The 17,938-nt window shown below is 37.2% G+C and overlaps 1 protein-coding gene across 3 annotated transcripts in view; it reads right to left on the bottom strand.

Moving 5' to 3' along the window:
* The window catches only part of disp3 (dispatched RND transporter family member 3), a 102,272-nt gene extending 86,400 nt beyond the window's left edge, over positions 1–15,872 (bottom strand). For all 3 annotated transcript variants that reach the window (XR_012384797.1, XM_073911235.1, XM_073911236.1), the window contains exon 1: positions 15,608–15,872. The gene's annotated coding sequence lies outside the window, so the exon portion shown is untranslated. The remainder of the gene's footprint in view (positions 1–15,607) is intronic.
* Positions 15,873–17,938: the final 2,066 nt, after the last annotated feature.

Genomic DNA, 17,938 nt, shown 5'->3' with positions numbered 1-17,938 from the left:
GCCGATGAAAGTAAATCCATATGATGGCGAGAATGACGATTTCTTCTTTCTGTTTTACTGTGTTCGACAACAAAGTTTTTGGTGCCACCTTTGGCGAAACTTGCTTGATGGAAAGATGACTGAGGGAGAGGAGTTGTTTCTGAAGCAGGATTCTTCGTGAAGTACCTATACCTTGAGAAGTACATGTTACGATGCAATAACTTAATTTCTGATGCTGTGCTCAAAAAATAAAAATACTTTAGTATATATAACACAATAAAGCTTAATCCAAAATATTTCCCTTTACTATAAATTACTATAGTATTTTAAATGTGTAACACCTGGTCAGTGTTGGGCAAGCTACTTGACAAATGTCGTGAGCTAAGCTATTAGCTATTCTACTTAAAATGTAGCTTAACTACACTAAAAGCTACCCCATGGGAAATGTAGCAAGCTAAGCTCAAAGCTACATGGCAAAAGCAGCTTAGCTACATCTGAGCTATTTTTACAATTTAAATTTTTAAATCGAAGCAACTTAAATCCAAGTCAATCATATCTTAGTGATCAATAAAACTGTCAATGAAACATACGAGGCGTAATAGTTCAGTTCAGTTATTTACTGTAAGTAATATGCTGTACTAAACAGAAACAAATTATAGTATATAATTGCTAAAACAGAAAAATCCAAAAAAAAAAAACAGTTGTTACCAACGCAATCTCACGGCAATTCGTACCTTTTTGATTTAGTGGCTAATTCTTTAAATTCGTATAATCTAATTCGTACAATTTAGTACAATTTGCTCATCACCCAATGACAGTTGGGGTTAGGGGTGGGGTTAGGTGCCACGCCTCTTTTATAATATCGTACATTTTAGTGCGACTAAACTCGACGGAATTAGGCACTAAACTGACAAAAGGTAAAAATACTTACGTTTCCTTGTGAGATCAGGCTGGTGTTACACATTTAAAATATTATAGTAATTTATAGTAAAGGCAAATATTTTGAAATAAGCAGTATAGTTATTTCAAAATATTTGCCTTTACTATAAATTACTATAATATTTTAAATGTGTAACACCAGCCTGATACATACATAATAACTCCTCTCCCTCAATCATCTTTCCATCAAGCAAGTTTCATCAGAGGTGGCAGTAAAGCACCGAAAACTTTGCTGTCGAACACAGTAAAACAGGAAGAAGAAGAAATCGTCATTCTCGCCATCATTTGGATTTACTTTTATTGGCTAGACACCGGCCTCACAGCTCCGTGAATGTCGGTGCCGTCACTTATTGATGCGCGATCGGTAAATGTAGCTTGTGTGGACGCTACTGCGCTACTTGACTAATAAAATAGCTTCACTACTGAAAAGCTATTTGATTTAGAAAGTAGCGACGCTACCGCCACGCTACTGAGAAATGTAGTTAAGCTAGTGGCGTTACTACTTGTAGCGATGCTACTGCCAAACACTGCACCTGGTTTTATTGGATGTTTTTGTTTTAGCTGTTATATACTAAAATGTGTTTCTGTTTAGTACAGCATATCACTTACAGTAAATAACTGAACTGAACTCGTATGTTTCATTGACAGTTTTAGTGATCACTAAGATATGATTGACGATGGATTGATTGGTGATGAGCAAATCGTACTAAATTGTACGAATTAGATTGTACGAATTCAAACGAATTAGCCACTAAATCAAAAAGTTACGAATTGCCGTGAGATTGCGTCGGTAACAACTGGTTTTATTGGATTTTTTGTTTTAGCTGTTATATACTATAATTTGTTTCTGTTTAGTATAGCATATTATACTAATATAGCATATAGCATATACAGTTTTATTGATCACTAAGATATGATTAACTTGGATTGAAGTTGCTTCGATTTAAAAATTTAAATTGTAAAAATAGCTCAGATGTAGCTAAGCTGCTTTTGCCATGTAGCTTTTAGCTTAGCTTGCTACATTCCCCAGGGGGTATCTTTTAGTGTAGTTAAGCTACATTTTAAGTAGAGTAGCTAATAGCTTAGCTCACGACATTTGTCAAGTAGCTTGCCCAACACTGCAATTCCTTTATAGCGCATGTGTTTGAACTGTGGGAGTAACCAACGCACCGGAAGGAAACCATGCCAACAAGGTGAGAACATGCAAACTCCACACAGAAATGCCAACTGCCCCAATCGGGGCTCAAACCAGCGACCTTATTACTGTGAGGCGATTGTGCTACCCACTGCGCCACTGTGTCGCCCCTAAGTGGGCTTACTCAAAGTTAAAAGTCCTCCATTAGAATTCTAATAGACGGGGTTAACTAAAGTAAACTTACAGCAAGTGGTTCACTTTCAGCTCCGTGATCAGAGACTTCAACAGCCATCCAAAGTGAAGATCCAAAGCCGCTGTTCAATTTTCCGCTATCTGCCTTGACGTTGCCTTCGTGATCCACTTTATTGAGCTACAGAAACACTCGGCTGACCTAAATTGACCTAAAAGCACCGTTGCCAGAACTACTTCAACAAAGTACTGACTCCGTTATTTGCACTATCCATGGTTTCATCCAGAGCGCTTTAATATCTGAGAAATGGGAGAAGGCGATATTTATGGTGCTGTAGCTTACAGCTGTGGTTCAATACAGCGATAACAAGCCTTCATACTAAGTGATGTGGGGTTCTAGTTATATCTCCGTCCCAGGGTGCCGTGCAAGTGCTGATATCTAAATAGATTGAGCGTCTGATTGACGGCGCGGGGATGAGCTGTTATCTGCTGGACCACAGTGTTGTGTTTGCTGAGGTTGTGAGGTACGGTCTCCCGTGGCATCGTGTTTCATGCTACACGCCGCAAAGCCCAGCGTGCACTCTGTCTGTCACAGAACGACATTAGCATTCGTGATTGACAGGAAAGGATAGAGGCTTGGCAGATTTTGGGATGGTTCGGTAACGCGATGAACCTAGATATTTTAAGGGAGAAGCGGCTGCCTGAAAGTGTCAAGTAAGCAGTTCTACATTTCTATCATATTACTTTGCATCTTTCGGTCTGCTTTGTGGTATAGGACAATGATTTTTTAGCTGGAGGGTCATGAAAGCAGGTCACAGGTCTGCTCTGACTGTAATACTTTGTAAATGCGATGAATATAATGGCATGGATGGAGCATCTAAAGTCAAAAGTGTACATACACCTCACAGAATCTGCACTATTTTATTAAAATAAGAGGCAGCGTGTTGTTTTTATTTAGTATTGACCTGAATAATATATTTCACATGTAACAGATTTACAGTTCATCTGGAAAGTATTCATAGAGCTTCACTTTTTCCACATTTTTTATGCTGCAGTCTTATTCAAAAATAGTGATGGGTCGTTCATGAATGATTCGTTCATTTAGAACGAATCTTCAATATGACTCGGGAACTACTAGTCCTCTCAGGGAGTGATTCGTTCATCCGCGCGTGTGCACATTTGTTTAGGTATCGTTAATTTCAAGTCTTCATCACATTGGCAGAAGCCAATCATGTGTTTAGAGCCGGAAAAAGAATTGATCCGTTCATCTCTCGAGTCCTCTAATGGGTTAAGTCATTCGTTCCTCACGGGCCAATCATTTGCGTTTAGAGCCGGAAAAAGATTTGATCCGTTCATCTCTCGAGTCCTCGGGTTTGAGTCATTCTCTCACGTGATGAACGAACGATCATGGCTCCTATCGGCTTAGACTGTGCATTGATTAAGATTATATGTGACTGTCAGTGTAACGTGAATGAACCCCTGACATTTGAAGACATGAAGAGGTGAGCTGAGCAAAGAGACGACAATACCTTCATAGACAAAAGAGCAGGTAAACATTGAATGATTATTTTCTCCTTCTTATATTCTATTTATGACTTATTTGTCGTGTGATCAGTCTTTTGGGCTAGTTGTAGATGTGTTTGGAAGCAATTCGTAACATTTTAATATTATTTTGGAAAATTGAACCAAATGAACGAAATGACTCGAAAAAAGATTCGTTCATTTTGATGAACAAGACTCAAAGATCCGAGTCAGTAAAATGATCCGAACTTCCCATCACTAGTCAAAAATGGATTGAATTCTTTTTTTTTTTTTAATTTATAAATACTCAGTATTTTGGATACCCGAGCTGTGTATTGAACATTGGTTCATTTTCATATTTTTCATAGGACACATGTACAAGTTATAGCTCAAATGAAAGCTGTTGCCGGTGCTCATACGGTTCTAGCATTCTTTTTACTGACTTATATTCATATATCAAACAGTTGCCGAATGAACTGTGGTGTTTCCATAGCGGAGAAGTAAAAACAATACATTCATGATCACTAAGCAGCCCCAGATAGCACAGACAACTGTCATCTCTTACCTTATGCTGTGCGCTTTAGGGCCATTCCTCTGTTTTTGAGGTGATGTGCATAAGTAATCCTTTTATATGTCTGACGTGGTCCAAACACAGTGAATTATGTTTGATCAAACAAAAGAATAGTGAAATATGAACACAATGATTGCTCCCTGTGGCTTGTACAGCACCTCTCATCAGCTGGAATACAATAACTTTTGCATAGATTATGGTGGAGACATTTTTCTTTTTTTCTATGATTACAGACATGTGCAGGAACCACCAAAATAATTAAGTAGGCAAAATCCAGGCGGTAATCCCAAAATAACAGCAGCGTTTAACTGGTTAATTTAGTCAAAGCTCTTGTTTTTTGTCTTTCGTTTTGTACAGTATATACAACGCAATCTCAAGTCAATTCGTAACTTTTTGATTTTGTGGCTAATTAGTATGAATTTGTACATTCTAATTTGTACAATTTACTACAATTTGCTCATCATTCAATAACAGTTGGGTTTAGAGGTGGGGTTTGTTGCACATTTGTACGTTGTTGTACAAATTGTACATTTTCGTATGACTGAACGAGCACGAATTCTAAAGAATTAGCCACTAAACTGACAAAACGAAAAATACTTATGTTTTCTCTTGAGATCAGGCTAGTACATTTCAACCCAGGCTCATTCTGAGTATGTACCCCTATATACAATTTTGGAGAGTGCAAATTGTGTCCCAGGAGCTGCGTTTTTTTTTTTTTTTTGCAGTTTTTGTTTTCACAAATCCACCCGAGGCTGCTGTGTACGCTTTTTGAGATCTCAAATTTCTCTCACGAGTGCCATTCGCACCTGCTCCTCTCACGTAACTCCACCAGAGGCCATTGTCGAATGATTGACTGATTGACTGATTGACCGATCGATCGACTGACCTACACTCCTCCTTTCCTAATACCAACCATACCTGCCAACACTCACGTTTTTCTCGGGAGTCTCCCGTATTTCAGACCCATCTCCCACGCTCCTCCCGTATTGCCTGAATTCCAAGCTCCCAACCCCCCTCCCCAGCTTTTTGGTACAGTCCACGTGTGCGCCGAACACAACACGCAAGTGTCTTCATACCAGCTGTCCGCTCTTCAGTTCGCGCGCACCTTCCCCCATACCTCCCCTTGCTCTTTACTTCCCTCCCGCAAAATCTCCCGGATTTTTAGATCTGAATGTTGGTAGGTGTCATGACTGGGTCAGTGACCACCTGAGGGCGCTGTAGTTCATCGGACACCTAGTAGAAACTACAGCGCCCAAAAGAAACTCGGTATGCAAGACTTACTAGGACTGGAAACAAGAAAGACAACGACGCGATGACAAACAGTGGTGGCATGATGGAATATATAGTCCAGATTATCAACAGAAAACGGAGACAGCTGTGAATACAATCAGTGTATGTGTTCCGGTGTATGCGCGTGGTATGTATGGATTTGTAGTCTCTTTTGGGCGCTACAGGTGTCAGATGAACTACAGCGCCCTCAGGTGATCACTGACCCAGTCATGACAGGTAGGTATGAACCCAACCAATAGTGTTTTCAAAAGCACCGATTGACCTGCCCACCCACTTCCCTAAACCCAACCGACAGTGTTTTCAAAAACAATTCAGAAAAAGAAAAGCCCTCACGGAAGCCTGATATTTAACACGTTTTCAGACTTTACCACATTTTCACCCTGTTATTTACTTGTATATTTTATTTTTTACCTGCTTTTTGTACCCGTTCTTCATGTGAAAACAAACAGCAGCCGTCGGCAGCATCATACCGCCCCCGTAGCAATCATTTTAAAGATGAAATGCAGCCATACGCACCTCTGACTACATAATTCACGATCTTCAGATTTGTTAATAGGGCAACGTTTTCGAAATGAGCCTGGTGGTTTACAGAACAAACCATCAATATACAAGGACTTGCCTAATTACCCCAACGTGCCTAATTAACCTTTAAGCTTTTAAATGTCACTTTAAGCTGAATACTAGTATCTTGAAAAATATCTGATCAAATATTATGTGCTGTCATCACGGCATTATTAGAGATGAGTTATTAAAACTATTATGTTTAGAAATGTGTTGAAAAAAAAAATCTACTCTCCGTTAAACAGAAATGTGTTGAAAAAATATACAGGGGGGCTAATAAGCCTGATTTCAACTGTACACAATAATAGGTCTTCAGAATAATCCTCAGAAGAAAAAAAAACCGCAGCCCCCTCGATGATCTGATAAACACCTGCAAAACAACAGCTCCCGGAAATTGCACAAAGTCAGCCTATCAGACTGGAGCACCATCTCTGAATATGCATCAGACGGCAGCATGTGGGAGTGACGCCAGAGGCCGTGACTAACTGTAAGGCAGTTTTCAGAGGAGTCTGTCCCACTGCATCACATCTGAGAGCTGCAAAAGGTTAAAACGAAACTTTCAGCATTAGAGAGAGAAACCTCGGGCCACAGCAGGCTGATGGATGGTGTGAAATCAAACCTCTGTCAAGGTTGCGGCCCCGCGGAGAGCCCGACGCTGACAGACAGAGCATATTTTTTGGCTCACATCACAGAAGTCCGGCTTTTGAAGAGTCGTCTTTTTTTTTAATCCTCACGTGATAAAAGGCTGCGAAATATCTGAGGTTATCTGGGAGTTCACTGTTCACTACTGCAGTGTTTTTAATAATTAAAGCAAAGCAAAGATAACAGAGCCACTGCCAGAGTTGCTGAATCAAACATGGCGAGAGGGCAACATGATCGATGTCTGATGAAAATGTAGACCGTGCACTGCCAACCATGTGGAGGGGGGAAAAAATAAAAAGTTCGGGGATACATTATGGAGCGATATAGTAGGGCTGTATGCTACACATTTGCTGTCTTAACTATGCAGGATGTAGTGCAATCAAATAATGAGCCAAGAAATAGAAAATATTGCTGCCAAGGTCAGTCAGTGGCATTGATTTATGGGATAAAACCCAGTGTACTGTACTGTATGCAGCACGCTTTGCAAAGCATGAACTATACATGAACTATCAAGCAGAAATAAATCAATTGTTTGATATGCTGGTAGATGTATGGAATATTATGAAGGCAGTAATTTAAACTGCAGGAAGATTTTATCAGTAATGTTAGCAACTTGAGTCTTCATTCATTCATTTTACTTCAGCTTAGTCCCTATTTTTATCAGGGGTCGCCACAGTGGAATGAACCGCCAACTTATCCAGCATATGTTTTACACAGCAGATGTCCTTCCAGCCGCAACCCAGTTCTGGGAAACTCCCATACACTCTCACATTCACAGATATACACTACGACTAGTTTAGTTTATTCAATTCAACTATAGCGCATGTGTTTGGACTGTTGGGGAAACCAGAGCACCCGGAGGAAACCCATGTGAATAGAGTGAGAACATGCAAACTCCACACAGAAATGCCAACTGACTCAGTCGGGGTCTCGAACCAGTGACCTTCCTGCTGTGAACAGTGCCAACCACTGAGCCACTATAGTCAACTTGAATCTTGAATATATATAGTGCTTAGCATATATGAGTACACCCCTCACAAATCTATCTTTTAAATTAATATTTTCTTAAGGAAGAAAATAAAATATAAATATATAAAATATAATTGTAAATATACATTAGTTTAGCTGATACTGAAGCCAAAACTGTAACTGATCTAACTAAATAAATTATGAAAGGTCCACATTTAAGTGCTAGGGAAAATATTAATTTAAAAAAATACAAAATTGAAAAAAAAAAAAAAAAAACCTAGAAAATTACATATCATTTAAAAAATAGAAGAAATCAAGAGAAACCAAAAATATACACAATTTGGTTGAAATTTTGTAGTTTGTAATCAGTTTTTCAATTGGGTAAGCTAAAATTGTCCATAGTGTATGTGTGTTAGTGTGTATGGATTTTTCCATGGGTTGCAGCTGGAAGGGCATCCGCTGCGTAAAACATATACCGGATGAGTTGGCGGTTCATTCCCCTGTGGTGGCCCAAGATTAATAAAGGGACTTAGCCGAAAAGAAAATGAATGAATGAAAATAGTTGAATAAATTACATTTTTACATTTTCATTCATTTTCCTTCAACTTAGTCCCTTATTTTTCAGGGGTCACCACAGCAGAATGAACCGCCAACTATTCCTGCATATTTTTTACACAACCGTTGCCTTTCCAGCCCCAACCCAGTACTGGGAAACACCCATACACTCTAACAATCACACACACACACACACACACATTCATACACTATGACCAATTTTGTTTACCCAATTCACCTTAGCGCATGTCTTTGGACTGTGGGGGAAACCGGAGCACCTGGAGGAAACCCACGGCAACAGAGGGAGAACATGCAAACTCCACAGAAATGCTAACTAGTCCAGCCGGGACTGTCACTGTCACTTTATTTTATTTTATGGTATTTTATTTTATTTTTTTTATTTAATTATTTATTTATTCATTCATTCATTCATTTTAATTTTTTTTATTTATAATTTATTTATTTATTTATTTATTTTTATTTAATTTATTTTTTTATTTTATTTAGTTTTAATTTAATTTTAATTTATTTTTTAATTAATTTATTTATTTTTTAGTTTTTTTTATTTACTTTTATTTTATTTTGCTTATTTTTATTTCCTGATGACAAATGTTAAAAAAAAATGGTGATTTAAGGTGATTTTAAATATTTATATATTTCGAAAGATGGTTAGTTAGTATTTTTGGGCAGCACTCTCCTTTTTAGGGCAGAAGTCTTTTAATATATCATCAGAATTCTTTCCTCTTCAGTTTTGCCTTTAATATCCCACAGGATGATCGTCAATAAGCAGCTAAACAAAACACCTGAAGCAGCACTATTTCTCTGTAATTTGCTATCAGAGATGGAGCCGAAGTGCACAGCAGCAGAACTACTCTTAGGAATTAAAACAAACAAACAAACAAACAAACATGCAGATATTTAGATTAGATGCAACTATTATAGTCTGCAAACAAATATTAACCAGGGATTTTGTTGCCATTTTGGAAACAGAGGAGGGATTACTTGCTGGAATTGCTGTTAGCTCAAGAGTATTGAAACAATGTTGTTGTTTGCTTTTAATTTAAAACACTTATCCACATTAGCATAATTCCTTTATTTAAACCCCTTTTATAAAGCAGATTGCATTTCTAATTCTGGTCGAGCAGAAACAGATTAATGTGTTCATTCTCATGGGGCTATAAAAAGAGATTTAGATTCTGTCTTTGTTTACTCACCATCATTTGACTCCAAACCTCCAAATGACATTTTTAATATTCCTTTAATACATTGAAAGATTATACGCACACTACCTGACAAAGAGCTCGTCACCTATCCAAGTTTTAAAAACAACAAATAATATCTTGAATATCTAGTTGATTATTTGGTATCAGAAGTGGCTTATATGAAAGGCAAAGGCATCTAGATTACGCTTTTTTGACCAAAATAAAACATGATCATGCCTTGATTTTTAGGGTGCTTTCACACCTGTGAATCGATTCAGTTGTTTCGAAACAGAGATTACAATTGTTACATTGTTGCTCTTTGCTCTTGGAGCGGTTCGCTTTCACACTGCAAAGTTTCTAATCGGATCAAAAGAGCTAAAACAAGTCACGTGCGAGTAAACTCTGCTCACATTGATCAGTGTCAGGGTTTATTTTGCAGCGTCCCGCTAAGCTGTCAGGAGAGGTGGTGGTTTGATGCTGATTGACAGGGTGCGCGCACGCGACGTGTCTGAGGAGAGATGCGGTGAGGGGGGTGAGAAGGGTGCGCGACGATGAATATTTGAGGACTAGGAGGGAGACGCGAGATTACCAGGAGATCATCACTCGTTTGCGGGCATCCGGAGACTCGCGAAACTTCCCGCCCTACTCATAATTCTTTCTTCATATAGCCGTAAGCCTATTACATATCCATAAAACACTGTGATATAACCGCGCTCGGATCGGATTGCTTTCTCACTGCATTCGAACCGCTCCAGGGTTCAATCAAGCGATCTCGGAGCGATTACTTTGGCGCGGAACAGAGCGCTATTGCCCTGTTCACATATGCCAAACGAACCGCGCTAACTGCGCAAACGAGACACGTTCCGAAACAAAAGTGTAGGTGTGAAAGCCCCCTAATGATTTCATTAGGACAGTAAGCTCTGACTTTGCTTAGACAAAAGTCTTGTCACTGAACAGAAATAATGTCCAGTATAAAATATAAAGTCCTGCTGCAGTGGAGAAAGAATGAATATTGTGTCAGACTCAAGCGGCAACCTCCCGCTTTCCCTCGGGAGGCCAATACGGAAGTAACTGAAACTGCAACTCATCCAAAATCCGCTAGGCATGGCTCCATAATAGAGCAAATTTCAATTGAGCCCACTGTTAAAATGGCCAACTTTACAGTAGAAAAAAAGGTGTTTACAGCCTGGTACAAAGAACGATTTTGGTTCATAAAGCTAATATTACCCTTCATGACAACTGTGAGGGGGGTGAATTTTTTTATAACTCATCAGTTACTTTAATATTAGGTTATATTAAGTTTGCATAATTAGGGGCGGGGCCACTTGATGGTCTTGCTGTCGCCGTCACTTCGCCTCAGCTGACTCTGGCAGATTAGCCACTGATTTCAGCTTATTCATCATATTTTTGTGTTGTTTTATGTGGCTTTACACAGTCAGTTGCCTTTTGGGATTATTTCATACAATTATCAGATGATATGGCATGCTGTGTGCACTTAATTGTGCTCACAAACCATTCACGTGGCCTCCGTTTCCCATGCGAGTAAAGTTATATACTTGTAAACCATCTCTATTAATGCTTTTGTTTTATTTAAGATCATTTATCATTTATAATGTTCTTTAGAGCTGTAATGCACTGCAGAATCTGACAGATTGATTAGCTGTAGGCTCTAGAACAGTCGTCTGAAGTGTTATCATACAGTGTTATGCTGGATTTCATCAATAGTCTGGAAGTAATTTCGCGTTTTCCTCCTGTAGAAAAATCAAGTTATTATTTGTTGCTCTTACAACTGTGATCGATGACATGACTTTTGTCAGGTAGTGTATTTTGCATATAAATTAAACAAGTATGAATAATCAAACATTATATTAACAAACACATTAGTAAAAAAAAAATAAAATAAATATAACTAGATTAAGGCCAAATAAAATATAAATATAATAGAAAATATTCACATAAATTTAAAAAATGCTATAATGAGTGTGAATAAATATTAATATAATTTAATAGAAGCTAAATATTACAAACGGTGTTTATGAGGTTGTTTTCATATTATAAAATTGGTCTTACAAGTATATAAAAGCCTTTTACAGTTTAGGAAGGAGAAGAAAGAATAATATTTTGAGGTCACTGGTATCTAAACATTGAAAAGCCCTGATATAGACCACTATTTCATGCCGATGTCTCACTTCAGCTTAAAAACAACATGGGTATGCTTTCATGTATGACCATTCTTCTAAATATCTTCTTTCGTATTCTTGGAGAGAATGTAATGGAGCTCTGGAACGACGAGAGTCATAAATCATTGTCAATCACTTCCACTTCTGGCTGAAGTACCCTTTCAAAGGACACACTTACAGTACAAAATGATTTTGAATGGATGTGTCTTATCTTCCCGAAAGAGATGAATGCATGCCACTGCAGTCATTAATAACATTTCAGTCACAGTTTCAACTTTTGCAAATGTTCAAAAATTACAGGCCAACCTATCCATAATGCAGATATCAATATAAGTCGGAAATAACTCATTTGCTAAAACACCCTGAATATTCCACAGTGATGCTTTCTGTAATATTGCAATTGGCTAATTGCAAAAGACTGCAATAGAATAGTTTAATAGGTGCACTTGCCCAACTGCTTGTTAACACAAATTTCTAATCAGCCAATCACATGGCAGCAACACAATGAGATGGATCGGCTACCGCAGCAGAAGACCACACCGGGTGCCGCTCCTGTCAGCTAAGAACAAGAAACTGAGGCTACAATTCACACCGGCTCACCAAAACTGGACAATAGAAGATTGGAGAAATGTTGCCTGCTCTGATGAGTCTCCATTTCTGCTGCCTCACTCTTGATGTTCTGATGGTCAGGTCAGAATTTGGCAGCAACAACATGAAAGCATGGATCCATCCTGTCTTGTATCAATGGTTCAGGCTGGTGGTGGTGGTGTAATGGTGTGGGGGATATTTTCTTGGCACACTTTCTGCTCATTAGTACCAATTGAGCATCAACGCCACAGCCTACCTGAGTATTGTTGCTGACCATGTCCATCCCTTTATGAACACAGTGTACCCATCTTCTGATGGCTACTTCCAGCAGGATAATGCGCCATGTCATAAAGCGTGAATCATCTCAGACTGGTTTCTTGAACACGACAATGAGTTCACTGTACTCAAATGGCCTCCACAGTCACCAGAACTCAATCCAATAGAGCACCTTTGGAATGTGGTGGAATGGGAGATTCACATCATGGATGTGCAGCCGACAAATCTGCAGCAACTGTATGATGCTATCATGTCAATATGGAGCAAAATCTCTGAGGAATGTTTCCAGTCCCTTGTTGAATCTACGCCACGAAGGATGAAGGCAGTTCTGTAAAGGGGTCCAACACATTACAAGTAAGGTGTACCTAATAAAGTGGCCGGTGAGTGTACAGTTAAAGCATATTGTATTCATATCATTAAGTGTGTCCTTGACCTCACAAAATAAAATTACAAACCAAATTAAATCAAAACCGTGATAATATTGATAACCGTGATCATTTCTGGTTTAAAAAATCCATAAATTAACAGTTTTCAATATTTTGTGTTAAATGTTTTTTTCCTCATACATTTATGCGTTGAAATGCATTATGGGACCTTTTAATGTTGAAAAGTTCGAAAAAGTGATTTTCATGAACATTTTTAATAGTTTAAAGTGGTATAATGTAGATATAACATTGATGGCGATATAACATTTTTGATAGTTAATAGTGATATAAATAGTAGACAAGAACTATATATATATATATATATATATATATATATATATATATATATATATATATATATATATATATATATATATATATATATATATATAATATTTTAATGTGCATTATATCTGTATATTATAATATTTTACATATTGTCTGTTATATTTAATATAACATTTTATTTTATAATATACGTATTACAAAAGTGCACATTTTAATTATCCATTAATAACACATATGCAGTATAGTGCTAAGTAGCAATACTATCATGCATTGTTTTGGTATTTTTTATAATCATCCAAACATATATATATATAAACTGTGTATTGGGAGAAAGATATATATATATATATGTATATATATATATATATATATATATATATATATATATATATATATATATATATATATATATATATATATATATATTTATTTATTATATATATATATATATATATATTTATTTATTATATATATATATATATATATATATATATATATATATATATATATATATATATATATATATATATAAATTTATACATTTATAATTTTGTTTTTATATTTCAACATGACTTTGCGAACCATCTTTAAAGGTTTACAATTTTTGTTGTTGTTTGTTCATTTTCAGATACCAAACTGGCTGGAATAAGTTCGTGTGACAGGTAATTTTAACAAAACCATAATAATATTGATCATTTTTGGTTCACTACACTATAAAAAATATTCATAAATTAACAGATTTCAGTATTTTGTGATTCATGTTTTTATTTCCTCCATATATTAATGCTTTGAATTGCATTATGGGACCTTTTAACCTTGAAAAACTCGATAAAAACTGACTTTTATGAACATTTATAATAGTTTAATTGATATATTATCTGGGTTGATGTTGTATATTATGCTACAAAAGCCTTGTAATAAACTACCAGAACATGTTCTGTTATTTTACAGACTTAATTCGTTCTCTCTCTCTCTCTCTCTCTCTCTCTCTCTCTCTCTCTCTCTCTCTCTCTCTCTCTCTCTCTCTCTATATATATATATATATATATATATATATATATTATTTCTTAAACATTATATTATTTCAAACTACTAAAATCTCAATAAAAGTCACTTTTAAACTGTAAAGTTGAAATGTCATCATCAAAAGTTAACTATTATCTCCCGTAATGCAATTCACAACAGTAAATAAATGGAAAACACAAAATATGGAACCAAATCAAACATCCATTTGTACATTTTCATACATCCCTAATGCTGATTTTCAGTTTTAAACATTGATTTTTGCACAGCGGAAAGTCTCTTCATATAGGAAATTCAATAAAGCAGCACCTGCAATCAATATCAATGTAATAAGACTCATAGAGGAGGAAGAAAACAACCTGCTGCTTTGGAATAATCCTATAATATTGTCTCAGGTATGGTGTTTATATATGCACATAAACCAAATCGCACGTCTGTGTGGCAGACTATATAACCTTCTCATCAGATGGAGGCTAAAAATAGTCAGTCCCCCCCTCCCTTCCTTCCTTCTTTCTTTCTTTCTTCACCTGCTTCTGCTCACCTTTTTCCTCAGCACCTCATGTAGTGTGAATCTCCCTATCTGCTTCTTCATGAAACCGTCCATCTCGACGCAGACTGTCGTTTATGGCTGAACAACAGTGACTCACTGCACAATATAATCATGGAGGAAAAGTTGACAAGTATGAATAACCTGCAGTCTGTTTTCTAAGAGACTCAGAGGAAAATATGTCTCCTGTAGGTCTATGAAATGCAATGGGCGCGTGTGGCACCACATATATAAAGTGCCCGCGCGCGTGCCCACGGATGCGTTCACGAGCGTCTATTAGATGAGGCAGGAGGAATGATGAAGATGCTGCGGGAATGATGAGAGTTTGTGGGTGTTACATGTGTTTTAAGAGCACTTTCTGTTGACTAACTAACAGCTAGGCTAAAATCAGATTTGATAAACATTATATATATGATGTGAAGGAAAATATGAACACGTGAACAGGTTATATTTTAGGATTAGCGAATAAAAAGCATCATTACGTGCTGCAAAATAAAAGAAGTCAGTGGAAAGTGTGTGAAAAACAAACGTGTGTATTTTTTTCCAGCACATATACATTGGCGTTACCTTTGTGATTCAGGTATGCCAACAAAAATACTTTCCTCACTCTTTATCTTCTGATATAATTTCAATATTTTATTTACATGCAATTTTATCAACCAAACAATGCTGATAGCCTTTAATTTAATACTAAACAAGTGCAAAAGTAAATGTAAGAGAGTCTTACCTGAAGGTTCCGTGAAGGTGCACTTGCTCAGCGCTGCAGGGGAAGCACTTGTCTTTGTTTCTTAATGTAAACACCACAAACTACTTCATCAAATCTTAGTGTAACACAGGGCTCCTGGTATTTCAGTCACTGAAGGTTTTTTTGGGACTGTCTTTGCGTTATGTTGGCATGTGTTTGTGTGCACTGCTTCACGCGTGTGTCTACTGAATGTTGTAGTCCAGCATCACTGAGCTGTGCGCGCGCTCCTCTCTCCTCAGCGATACTCGCGCGCTCGTGCTCGGCTTTGTTCATTCCTCCATCCGAGCTGAACCACTTGAGAAAAGCTGAGAGGGGTGATTGAAAAGATGATGATGTGCAGTGTGGCAGTCATAAATGCAGAATTTCACAAAAACACGTCTGATGTAAGCAATGTGAACATAGCTGCGCGTGGAATCTTTTTTGAGCATATATGTGGAAAATATTGTGGCGAAATTAATGGTGATGTATTAAAAGAAAACGCGCGCTCCTGCACGCAGAAGAATGGTTTGGTCTTACTTTGAGAGAAAGAGAGAGAGGCAGTTCGAGGCTCTCACACTGGAGATGTAGAAGAAGACAAGAAAGCGCTATCAAGTAATAATGAGGTAATAATTGGACGAGCAACAACAGAGAACATTTCAGAACTCATTGTGATAATGATAATGCAACAGAGAGAGGCTTAGAAAGCCTGTCAGGAAATTACAGTTAAAAAATGCTGGTTTCCTCACAATCGATTAGTGCTGGGACAAAATGAAGGAATTAAGTTAGTGTATTAGCTTTTACAAATTTAAATGGCTTGAATATAAAACAATTAAGTTGTCCCAAAGAAGATCAAGAATTGTGTTGTTTCAGCTCATTCATCTTAGTTCTTCGTTGTAATTTGGTTAATTGTGACATAATTTAAATGTCGCTTTAAGCTGTATAGAAGTGTCTTAAACAATCTATCTAGTCAAATATTACTTACTGTCATCATGGCAAAGATAAAATAAGTCAGTTATTAGAAAGAAGTTATTAAAACTACTGTGTTTAGAAATGTGTTGAAAAATTTTTCTCGACATTAAGCAGAAAATGGGGGAAAAATAAACAGGGGGGGGGGCTAATAATTCTGGCTTCAACTGTATATACGGTATATGTATGTGTGTGTGTGTGTATATATATATATATATTAGAGGTGTGAACCTGTACTGGTCTCATGGTTCGGTTCGGTTATGATTATCATGCCTTCGATTCGGTTCAATTCGATATTTCGGTGCATCGCGGTGCATTGACGATGCATTCCATATACAGTGTTATATTTTAGAGGAGAGGCTATAACAAGCTGTCTGTATAAACACACAGAGACACAGCACAACACTGTCTCTCATTCAAACACAAACACATACAGCACCAAAGAAACAAACACACACACACGCACACACACACACACACACACTTAAGCCCTCGCAACAGGGAGAGCTCGCAAAGAGCGGAGCAGAAAAACGAAGAAAAATAAGCACTTTTCCGACGGTCCCTTACTGAGATCTCTCTCAGCGCGAACTATCCCGGCTAAACACATATCACGAGGGTTTAAACGGAGCAGTGCTCGTAATGTCGAGCAAATAAAAAAAAAAAGACAGCTGTGAAACATAACCAGCTTTGTCTTTTTGTAGGAAACACACTTTAGATCTTTTTAGGGTAAGAGGTTTTTGAGTTATTGCCGTCTATAACTGAATGTGTGTCAGGAAAATCGAAAACAAAACCAACTGAACCGCGCTCATTTCTGGCGCCCCTCTGGATATACAGCGCCCTTAGCATATGCCCATGGTGCCTATGCCACGGGCCAACCCTGAGTTGCCTGAGTGTTGTAAATACTCGCGCTCACCTCCCTCGCGACAGAGAGCATAGGAGATAAATGACGTCAGTACATAATAACCAGTTATGATTATTACTGAACCGATACAGAATTGTCCGCGTCTTCATCGTGGTGCACCGAAGAAACAATTAATTTTGACACCCCTAATATATTTATATATATATATATATATATATATATATATATATATATATATATATATATATATATATATATATATATATTTAAAGTATATTTTTATATATTTTAATACTTAAAGGAACATTTATCTTCCTAATGTACAATTAAAGGCTATAAATTCACAAATAATGTTTCGGCCAGACAGCAGGATAGCGAAGGAAGCCGTTTCATTGTTTGTCGTATTTAAAAAAAAAATTCCCCATATGTTCTCAAAATTCTCACTCTTGCACCTTTTTCCTGCCTCTACTCTGATCGCTGTAGTTTATCTGATGTGAATGGCTGTA

The sequence above is a fragment of the Danio rerio genome, chromosome 8 (genome assembly GCF_049306965.1).
Source record: "Danio rerio strain Tuebingen ecotype United States chromosome 8, GRCz12tu, whole genome shotgun sequence".
Lineage (NCBI taxonomy): Eukaryota > Metazoa > Chordata > Actinopteri > Cypriniformes > Danionidae > Danio > Danio rerio.
Note: the sequence above shows the minus strand (reverse complement) of the source record. Positions and strands in the feature narration are given on the sequence as shown.